An 11,856-nucleotide genomic window follows, 5' to 3' on the forward strand; every position below is an offset into this window, starting at 1 on the left:
TAACAGACATGAAAAAATGTTCAAGCTCCCTAGCCATAAGGGAAATTCAAAGAAAAACAACACTGAGGTTCCATTTCACTCCAGTGAGAATGGTCCACATACAGAAAACTGCCAACAACACCTGCTGACGAGGGTGTGGGGAAACAGGAAACCTACTCCACTGTTATTAGGATTGCAGGCTGGTGCAGCCATTATGGAAGTCGGTATGGAAAATATTCAGGCAACTGAAGACTGTCCTGCAATGTGACCCAGCAATCCTACTCTTGAGAATATATCCAAGGGATCTGATGTATGAGATAGCAACATGCACCTCCATGCTCATTGCAGCACAATCATTAATCACAAAAACATGGAAACAACCTAGATGCCCATTGATAAATGACTGGATAAAGAAACAATGGTATATTTACTTTATGGAATGCTTCTCAGCTATTAAAAATAATGGTATTCTATCATTTATATCCAAATGGCCCCAACTGGAGACCATTATGCTAAGTTAAATGAGTCCAAAAGACTGATATATATATATATTCATACTAATATAAGACAATTTTCATCAAAAATACGAAACCAAAAATATTAAGGAGAATATACACGCTTATAACCCCACAAATGAAGGATATAATGGAGACCAGACTACAAGGAATCAAGGGAAATCATTAGAATGCATCTCTACTAAGGAATGAAGGTAGTCTCCCAATGAAACTTTTAAATATACCTAGACCAAAAAATTATGATTGTTTACTATTGCCCATGCCAACAATGTCATGACCCATGTAAAGAGCAAAACCCTGGTCCATTTCACTTCATCTCTAATTTTAAGTGGTTGTCTGTTGCTGATATGGCTGAGGGGTTGTTTTGCTCATCTTCTCAGGGAGTGGCTTTTGTTTTTTTGGTTAAAGATTTATTCGTTTTTATTGGAAAGCCGGATATACAGAGAGGAGGAGAGACAGAGAGGAAGATCTTCCATCTGATGATTCACTCCCCAAGTGAGCCGCAACGGCCGGTGCTGTGCCGATCCGATGCCGGGAACCTGGAACCTCTTAAAGGTCTCCCACACGGGTGCAGGGTCCCAAAGCTTTGGGCTGTCCTCGTCTGCTTTCCCAGGCCACAAGCAGGGAGCTGGATGGGAAGTGGAGCTGCCGGGACTAGAACCGGCACCCATATGGGATCCCGGGGCTTTCAAGGTGAGGACTTTAGCCGCTAGGCCACGCGGCAGGGCCCCTGAAGTGGCTCTTGTTTTAACTTGCAGTTTTTGGTGTCAAATCTAATTATTTCTGTCTTGAAATTTACCTTTTTGCACTTCCTAGTCATTTGCATCCTTTTGAATAAGTCCCTGTGATTCATTAATTGATCATCCCTAAGAGATTTGACTTACAACCTGAGGTTGTAAATGTCACTTTCAACACTGTTTTTACTACATCTCATGGGTAATGATATTCTTGTTTTCATTGTCATTTATTCAGCACCACATGGGTCATGCAATAGTATCCATTTTTAATTATTTTATTTTTACTGGAAAGTCAGATATACAGAGAGGAGGAGAGACAGAGAAGAAGATCCTCTATCTGATGATTCATTCTCCAAGTGGCCTCAATGGTTGGAGTTGAGCCAATCTGAAGCCAGGAGCCAGGAGCCTCCTCTGGGTCTCCTACATGGGTGCAGGGTCCTAGACTGCTTTCCCAGGGCACAGGTAAGGAGCTGAATGGGAAGTGGGGCAGCCGGGATTAGAACCAGAGCCCATATGAGATTCTGGTGTATGCAAGGTGAAGACTTTAGCTACCAGGCTACTACACTGGGCCCAGTAGTATCAATTTCTACAAGTAGGTTTTTGATTATCTTTTTCTTCACTTTAGTGATGAACTGGAATTCTGTAGCATGCTGTTTAACTTCTGTTGATGAAAAGTTTCCACTTTTCTACCTGTTGTGGACTGTGTTTTCTGGCTCTGTATTTAAGGATTACAGCAGAGGTTGACATGTCCAGTTGTGGAGACATAGTGCAGTATTTCTGCATCAGCGCCAAAGATGGACTCCCAGTGAAATAGTTGAAAATATCTTAACAGTAGGATGTGGACTCTCTGACATTCTTCATGCCTAGAATGTCGGGAAACACTTCAGTAGCGGCATCATGGACTTATGACTATTTATGAAGGGCCACCTGTGGTAGTCATGGAGGGTAAAACAATGGAGTACGGGAGGAAACTTGGGAAGGGGGATGGGAAATCCCAGAGCCTATGGAACTCTATCGTAAAATAATAAAAATTTATTGTATATTTGAGCAATGACCTGGAGGATACGAAAGTACGTCCCAGTACAAAAAAGAGAGCAGGGTGTTTGTACTTAATAGAGACAGGAGAATATACACAGAAGCATACCAAGCAGACAGACAGGACTTGGTGTATTGGGCAACTAACTGTACTGTACTATATGTTTGGAGGGTGAATGGAGAAGCACTGGTGATGGGGATGTTAGAAGTTGTTATGACAAATAAATGGCTGGATCCAGGATTGCAGGGATCGAGTCAGTAAGGGCCAGGTAGGTAAGGTTCTTTCATGTGAAATAGTTCCAGATATTTATATTGTAAGGCATGCATATCCACTGACATTGATTTGAATCGACATTGATTGCTAATGCAAACAGATTAGCACTGTAGGAAAATCATTCTGGCAGCTACAGGGACCAGGTGGTGCATCAATAATAAAGATTTAGGACATTATGTCAGTAGTTCAGACAATAGAACTTGAATCATGGTGATATCAGTGAGAAGGCATTAGATAAAGTAGAAAGAAGTAAGGGGAATGGCTGATTGGCTGAGAAGGGTTGGGGAAAGGAAAAATGTCAAAGATGATATGGATTTGAGAAACTAGGCGAAAAATTTCCATCTTTATCCTAAGAAGAAAGAAGAGTCTATAGTGATGAAATCTAGAGAAGTGGTAATGAGATGATTTAATTTCTTAATCAAAATATGTTCCTCTCATGGTCTGACATATTAAAATTAATTTACTGAATACATTTAATTGTAAAAAGTTAAATATTTGCATGAAGTACTTAAGAAACATCTTGTGATTTTTCAACTGTACCTGACAATATCTAAAACATGTTTTTACAATTTTGTTATTCTAGTTAATAATTTTGAAGATATTCTTGATTTGGAGAAATAAAACAAAAGTGTTTAATAAGAATGAAACTATGTACTTAATCTGTATGTATGTGTGTTTAGGAAGTGTACCTCATTCCTTGTACCAGTTTTCTTCAAGACAGCGCTGTCTGCCTTATGTACATACTTCAGCCTGGATAGTGAACCATCCCTCTTGCATATTCTTACTTTCATGGCTCAAGCAGATTGCTTTAGAACCTAGCTGGATTACAAGGAAGAAGAGTACTCTAGAGATTATAGAACGGGAACGTTGTAATGGAGGGGTTAGCAAAAGAAAGCCATGTTAATGGATAATCATTTATTTTGTCAAGTGGAGTACATATGAGGATTTTTAACAGAAGTCAAATCACAGCAATGACAGTTTCTCAAATGTCATTCTCAGTCACACTTAGCTTTGAATCTGACACGACTTCCTGTCACTTTGAGCTTTCTGTTGTCTAAGCTCATGAACTTGAGTGCCACACCACTTGGACTTGAACTCAAGACCCAATCTTTTCTAGTTGTTTTTTCTGTGAGCAATTTGTTCTGCCTCATGATGTCTTAATATATTCATTTTCAAACGGATATTCTAGTGATCGTTGTTAGCCATCACATTTGACGTCTGTTTAGTCATCCCTTTTCCACACCCTACTACACTCTACCTTCTCTTCGATCGATTCTTTCTGTCTAAGCTTTTGGCTGATCTAGTAAGAGCTTTAGAAAGTCCTGACTTCATTCTCAATTGCCCTCTCTTCTTTGCGTAACCACTCTCAGATCGTTATTTTTACTTATATTGAGTATGTGTTTAAAAATGTTGCAAACTCTGTCCCATTTCACAGAAAGCTGCATGTCCCTTTCCCTTGTTTTTCTACCTTCCAGAGATGGGTTAATTAAGGAGAGAAGGGCACATTGATTTTTCATTCATAAGGTCAAGCTTTAGACAGAACCATGAATTCTAGTGGATTTTAGAGCTAAATTTTTAACTTACACCAGAAGAGTTCAATCTCTAGTTTTACCACCTTGGGCAAAATTTTTCATGTCTCTGACATGTTTGTGTCCTCATCCATACAAGGGGTGAAAAAACCTTACCTACTGGGTCCATAGCACATGTAGACACATGGTGCATTTCCAGTAAACGGAAAGTTTTCCCAGTAGTCAGTTTGATTCTGAGTAATAAATTATGGGACCATCACTCACTGGAATTGATATTTCCAGTAACAAAAGTGTAAGGTGGAAGAATATGTACACATGACTCCTCTATGGCATGTGAGAATAAAGCCTAGCATCAAAGAAGAAAATACTGATTTTTGTCCAATTTTCATCTGTCCCACTATTTTTATTGTATGCAAGTGTGATAGTAATGATCAACATATAGAGTTTGGAAGTATGGATTAGGAGCCTTCTTCAGTCGCCACATGTGGGAATCGGTATATCTATTGCTAGCATTGATCCTGCCAAAGCATGCCTCTGGCTGCGCCTCCATTGACCCTCACTGTCCCACAAGCTGAGATCCACCTGAACACAGCTGCTTTCCCATTGGGGCTGCTTAGAGAACCCGCCTGCCCCCTAGTGGTCTGGAAAACGACTTGGTCTATTGTACACCGAAGATTGTGTTGGGGTTGCTGGGGAGAGTCTGTAAACAGTTGACATGTAAGGCCTGACTCTTCACTAGCATCGCTGAGGATGGTCATGAATGCCCTGGAGTTTAAAGGCTGTCTGCTCTTTTCAAGCCCACAACTCGCTGTCTGTCTGGCACTATTCTCCCTGTAGATGCAGTCACAAAGCTGTGTCTGCACAGTGAATACCTTTAAATGAAAGTCTCTAAAAATGTCCAAGGGGAACTTAGATAACATGTGCTTTGATGCAAGGATTTGGAGTTTGAAGGTGAAAAATACACAGTTAAGACATCAGAAGTCTGCGTCTGCTTAACTCTCATTCAGTGCATTAGCGTTCTGCTAATATGTCTGTGACTTCTTCACTCAAGTCAATTTGCTCTGTTCTTCTCAAGTATCATCAAATACTTCAGACATCCTTTAGGTTAAAATAAACCTCAACATTGGACTTCTGTGAATAAATTTTGAAATAAATTTTGTCTTTATTTTCATTTGTTAAACAATGAGAGGAAACATGTTTGCTAATCCCCTTGTGTTAGAACATTTTGTTTTCATTTTGTTATCCTAGTAGGCAAGGAGAAGAAAAGCCTATTTTTGTGTCGGTCCATTCTCTAGTTATGAGTCATATCCATAGTTATACCCAATGGTTGGATAATTCTGAGAGAAGTTTCCACAATTTACTCAGAGCTTAACTTCCTTCTCATTCCCCATCAGGACTCCACTAACTTTGCCTGCACCATTCATAATTTCCCTAGCTCTTTCAGAGACAGATTCATTTGGGTCATGTGTGGTCCCATTTTCTCTAGGTTATACCCAATACTTTCATGGGTTCCCAAGTGAAAAATGGATAGGACTTAACACAGCATCAGATTTAGTAACTCCCTGTGACTCTTGACACCTCTGCCTTCCTCTTATAGCCATTCTTGTGATTACACTGGGCTCACCTTCCAATTTCGCATCCTTAAGATGATTAGCATGTTCTCTCTGGCTAAAAGGGAACATGTACACTGGTTCCACGGAATAGGATGTGACCACTTATGAGGCCATTATGCTGACCACTACAAAGGATATTGATGTTAGTATTAATTTTTCTTCTACCTCTCGTACTATTGCTGTCTTTAAGTTTGAATAAGGTTTTTTTTTCTTGATGTGCTTTTGTATGGCAACATTATATGCACAACACTCTGGAGTTCTGAGAGTTTAAGTAACTTAGATACCTAAGGCATTTTTGCATTTCCTGTTAGTCACTCCCCTCCACCTGGCACTGGTGCAACTGTGTATCTGGACTTGAATGGCTGGGGATAATCATTGATCTTCCAGTTACACATTGGTTCCAGCCAGGCAAACTGTGTGCCTCTCAAGCATAAGAGGAGATGCACCATGAACATTTGAGAATCATCTTTGAGATTATTGTGGAATTTACCTGATGAGAAATGTGAAATGAACACTTAGGAATCAAATCAAAGACAAACACAGTGGCAGTGTTATTATCTTACTTTAGGTTAGCAAGCAATGACTTTAATGAATCTGTAAGCAGAAAAACTGCGATGGAGTAAACAGAAAAGAGGGAACAGTTATGCACTTGCTCTATCCTCTTACAGTTTTATTACTCATGCTATTGTGGGAAGATCATGGTCATTGAATTCAGACAACCTTGGATTTGAATTTGATTTGTGTCCCTTACCACTGTGTAGTCCTGAACCAATCACTTAACCTCTTAAGCTTCAATTTTCTCATTTAAAAGCAGATTTATAATAATAATATCTGATTCACATGGCGATTATGAGCAGAGAATGCAAAAATCTGATTTAAGAGTGACCTATCAGGAAATTTCTATTGTAACAGCATCAGCATTACTTGGAAGTATGACTGAGATGACAATCCTGGCCAATTCCATGCCTACTGAATCAGAAAATCTGGGAAGGGGAGTTTTATCTCATGAAATAATAATAATAATAATATGCAGAACTAATTGATAAGTGTCTCAGACATGCCTGAGACTTGCTTAATAAATGTTGATTCTTTGTAATGGTAGCTTTATCACATTTACTGTGCTTGTTGGTGGTGTTCCTTTTGGAAGAGTAATGTTAGCAATAGATCTATGTTTCTTTAGTAATGATGAGCTTTCTTCTTACACAATCTAAGAAAGTCCCACGAGTAAATAAGAGAAAATAGCTTTATTGGCTTGCATTTTTGGTTGTGCTGTTTGAACTCTACAGAAAGTGGGAGTCATGCTCTCTAGCAGCTTGTACCATCTGGATCATGCTGTTTTGTTGCCAGAGAACAAAGCCAGGCTGCAAGCTTGTGCACGCGAGTGATGCTGGGACTGTTTCCTTCAATTGCTTTATTGTTTTTCAGCTAAACAAATGAAAAATTGTAAGCACACATTTGCCACATCAAAGAATTCTTCATATTATATGATGCATAAAATTGACCACAGGAATTTGTCATTTAGTTTCTGTGTAATTAAATAAAGATGGATCCACATGTTCTGGCCCAAGCTAACACTCACATTTTTTTATGAAGAAACAGAAATTTATTGCCAAACCACAATGAAAATGAGAGAAAATGTCTAAAATCTACAAATCGCCTCTAAACTCTGAGTGAAGCCTGATTTTTACAAAGGCATATGGGAACTTCTTAACCTACTCCCTACCAGGTAATATAATTATCCTCTAGTAATATACATAGGATTCTCACAATGTTTCCATTTCAAAAGTACCTTTCCTAAAGCATGAAGTCATGGAAGTTCTCTTGGTAGAATCAACTGAAGTGACTGTCATTACAGAATAGGAAACTCAAATCGCATGACTATTGATTATTGGATGCACTCTGTGCTATGCTTGCAATGACTTTGTGAGAGTACTACAGAGTGAGATGAGTAAGTCAGTCCTCATTGTTCAGAAGCTCCAAAATGTTTACTGATTTCTCCAGGGTTCTGATTTATAGGTGATTAGAGTCAGGCTTAGAATCCACATATTATTGGCAAGGCTATCACTCCCTTACACAGGACTACACCTGCCAAGTTATCAACATTGACATTCTTATAAACATTATGAAGATCATTAACATTGACAGGCTGTCTTGTTCATGATGTCATCTTAACTGACCTTCCTGCATACCCCCCACCCCCGAAAAAATGTCACCATTAGGATAATTTCTCTGAGTATACATCAGAATCAGAATATGAGATTTTATGTAGCAGAAATGCATTCATTGTGACCTTATTTATAAATAATAGGAAAAATGAACAAAAAGGGTACATGGTAGAGAAAATGCATCCAAGAAAGTTAATATTGAAATGAATAAGCTTTGAAGACACACATATATTCTAAATTTCAGTTCACCACTAATTAGATCACTAAGTAAAGACTGCCTAGCTCTCATGAGGCTAAGGCATTAGGACGATACAGTGAGATAGCATACCAAATCACTGAGCATGGTTCTTGTCCTAAGGCAGAAGGCCTAGTAAGTGTTTATAGCAGAATGGATGAAGCAAGTCATTAGCAATCATTGTCATAGTAGCACAATTTACTTATTTTCTAGTAGAGAGAAGGGGGAGAAGAACACATGATTTTGACTGTGAGTGCTGTGGGGAGACAAGTTGGATGAGGGAAGCAGATCTCAACAGAGTAGGAGATGGGAAAATTAGGCTCCTGAAGGAAGATAGGGTGTCCACAAAGTGGTTGATGGATTCTTAAGGCCATTCATCCCAGAATACAACAGAGAGCCTTGTCTCTGCCCTGGGAGCCTTCTATCTCATTGCCCACAGAAAGACATCTGCATGCTTCTAGGTCCTTCTACGTAACTTATTTTTGAGTCCCCTGGGGTGCTGTTCAATAGTGCTAACAATATACTGCTAACAATAGTGAAACTCAAGAGTTTTCACCTGGGATGCTTGATCTTTTGAGACTTAGGTGTCACCTTCTCAGGAGCTTCCACACTGGGCACGATTCCTGCCTACACAACTCCACTTTCCTGTGCATTTCTCTCTATCATCACACCATACACCGCAAAATTTATTAATTTTGTGTGTGAGTTGATCTTCCCGGATTTTCTGAAGGACAAACTGTGTCTGATTTATTTCTCTACTTCCAGACCCAGCTGTGCCTGGCATATAGTGATTATTCTGAGAACACTTTTTGAACTAAACTTGACTGAACCATGGGAGGTAGCATCAGGATTTGTATATTTATTGAGACTTTAGTTGACATTTGGCATTATTCAAAATAATTACATAATAATGTTATGCAAATCATCATGAATCTTGTAAATAAATGGGTAAAAATGAAGGCAGTCAAGATTTTATTCTTGCCAGCAAATTTACATAGACATTTGACAAATCACCATTAAATTTCTAAATTTTAGTCCTTAACATTTGAAGTTCATCTCAGAGCCTTCTGTGTATTTTATTCACTGGCAGTTTCTAAGGAAACTACCTGGGGGAGAATTTTAGTCCTCACTCATTTCATCTCTGCTTTCTGCTTTTCTCAGTTCAGACTTCAAGAATCAAATGGCTGGAATGTACATTATAGTTGAGTGGTTTCCTGCATATGCCCTGACCTCAATTTACTTTTATTCTAAGTTTGCCTCTCTGAAAGGCCTTGACAGAGTAAACTATCCCCTGCTTCTTTTGGTTTCCTCATCTGGACAAAATAGTAATTCCTGCCCCATCGATTGTTTTCGTGATAAACAGAATTAACATGCTTAAGGAATTACTTTGATTTGTATTTAAAGAAATTTAAAATAGCTCCTGGCCCCTAGATAGTTCTCCAAGGGACAATGAAGCTCAAGCGTTATTTACTTCTTCATCCATTCACTTATTAGAGGAGCACTTTGAGTCTTTTGAATATGGTCCTAGCACTGGGCTTAGCACTGATGAACACAGGAAATGAATAGGATACAATGCTTGCCCTTAGTAAGTTCATGACATCATGCGTATATGATTGTGATGTCTTCATGTGTAGTACAAGTATGTGTGTATGTACACATGTGTAAAGGAGTTTGACAAATAGGTAATTGCAGCATAGGTTGATAACTGCTCTAAGCAGGAAGCACATGTTTTATTTCATTATCCAGAGGAGTAGCCAATTCCATTTCAGCCAGTCAGGACAGGCTATTTGGCTGACGTGATTCTTACCGAGTATGGGTTGGCCAAGGGAGAGTCAGTGGTGACATGATGTGGGTGTATTTCACATCAAGGTACTTGCCTTGTAGAATGCTACAACAAGGAAATTGTGAGAAGCTCATGGAATGCCAGACAAGATGAGACCAAAAGCAGGTCTGATCAGGCCGGGAGTCAAATCACAAAGGTCCTCTTTTGTAAGATGAAGAAAGTTTGGCTCCATCCTGTCATAGCAAGTGAAGAAGTCTTTACTCAGTCACAAATAAAGTGCTTACATGGTGTTTGCTTGAATTGGTCCTTTCAAAATGTGAATTCTAATTCCAGAGAGAGGATGTACTTCTATATTTGAGCTTCTCTGTGCTTCCATCAGTAATATCATGGTGCTATATAAATTTATTTAACTTCGCTGTTTCTAATTCTGATCCCTTCAGAATACTTGGTGTGCTGCGAGGATTGCTGTTCAAATGCTTCTGTATCCCTAGGATACACCATGCAAGCACTTAATCAAAGAATGGTTGATAATTGAGCTTGATTTTAGAAAAATAAATATTTTTTGTTGCATTTTTAGGATCAAGCATTACAAGATGAAATATGAACAATAAAATGAGCAATTATGTTTACTGTGACATGAGTAATCTCATTCACTGTGTTGGCTGCCCAACCAATTCTTAATGTCTGTATCTCTCTGTGGCCATGGTATGCTGCTTGACCATGACAAAGATACAAATACTTGTGAGTCAGCATTAGATAACTGTGAAAATCATGCATATGTACACAAAAGAACCTTTATATCCCTAGGACCTGAGAATGCTTAATCCTTACCAAATGTGAATGAATCATAAAGAGTACAGTGCAAAGAATGAGTGGTAAATGTATGCACTGCACCATAAATGCTCTGAGTTCAGAGGAGAAAAAATCTGTAAACTATTTAAATTTGATAGGATTCTACTGAGGAATTTGAACCTTAGAAGTAATTAGCATCATCAGAGTCATAAGGAGAGAGATAATGTGAGCATCATTGCATACGGACTAATTACCTCCTAATGAAATTTAAGCAATTGGAAATCATCAAAGCCCTGGTAATGGTTGGGTTATATTGGAATCACTCAAGAGAACCAATTTTCATGGCCTGTTGTAATTTGGGCAATGGATGTGGGAAGCGCTAGTATTTGGTTTAACAGCCTGAGTGGGTCCTCATAACAATGTCAATTAAAACCAAGTTAATTAGTCAATTTTAAAATGGAAAATGTTACTTTTTAAAATTACGATGGAGGCCACATTAACGATTCTTACATCTGATTAGAATCTTGTTGGAATGTTTTAGTTTCTAAGGAAATGTTTAAGTTAGAGCTAAAGGCTTTTTTTTTTTTATCAATCTAATCACTGCAGTATAGAATTCCAGGATCTTAGAATGCTGAGTTTTATAGAGTTATAATGTTAGCATCATCAGATGGTGGCCTTATTTAGATCAGAACTGACTGTGTGTATTTATCAATTTGTAACTGAAGTGAAGGGCTTAAATGGAAGCCTGGCATTACCTCCTTGACAATGATTTGATGCTGTATCATGTTGTGCTGAAAATTAGTGTCTAGAGTCAAAATGTTAATCACAGGGACATCTATACAATGGTGGCATACAAACACGCGCACACACACACACACACTCCATAATGACTCATTCCCATTTGAGAAGAAAAAAATCTTTTGCTATTTCAATGAATTGAATGGCCCCCGGAAATTTTCCCTCTTTGTAGTCTGAAGTGAGCTGATTTAACCTCCTAGAAACTGCTGGATCTGAGAATTGGCTCTGTTCATTCCTTGTGGCTCCAAGAGTCCAATGTAATTTTCTCTCTGTGACCAGAAGAGGAAATTAGCCCCTTCTGTCCCTTCTCACTAAAGATATGAACTACATTTCGGGCACCATAAACAAGCCTTCTCTTTAGACTGTGATGATGTTTTCCAAAGTGGCCCCTGTGGAACATC

Source organism: Ochotona princeps, chromosome 4 (genome assembly GCF_030435755.1).
Source record: "Ochotona princeps isolate mOchPri1 chromosome 4, mOchPri1.hap1, whole genome shotgun sequence".
Lineage (NCBI taxonomy): Eukaryota > Metazoa > Chordata > Mammalia > Lagomorpha > Ochotonidae > Ochotona > Ochotona princeps.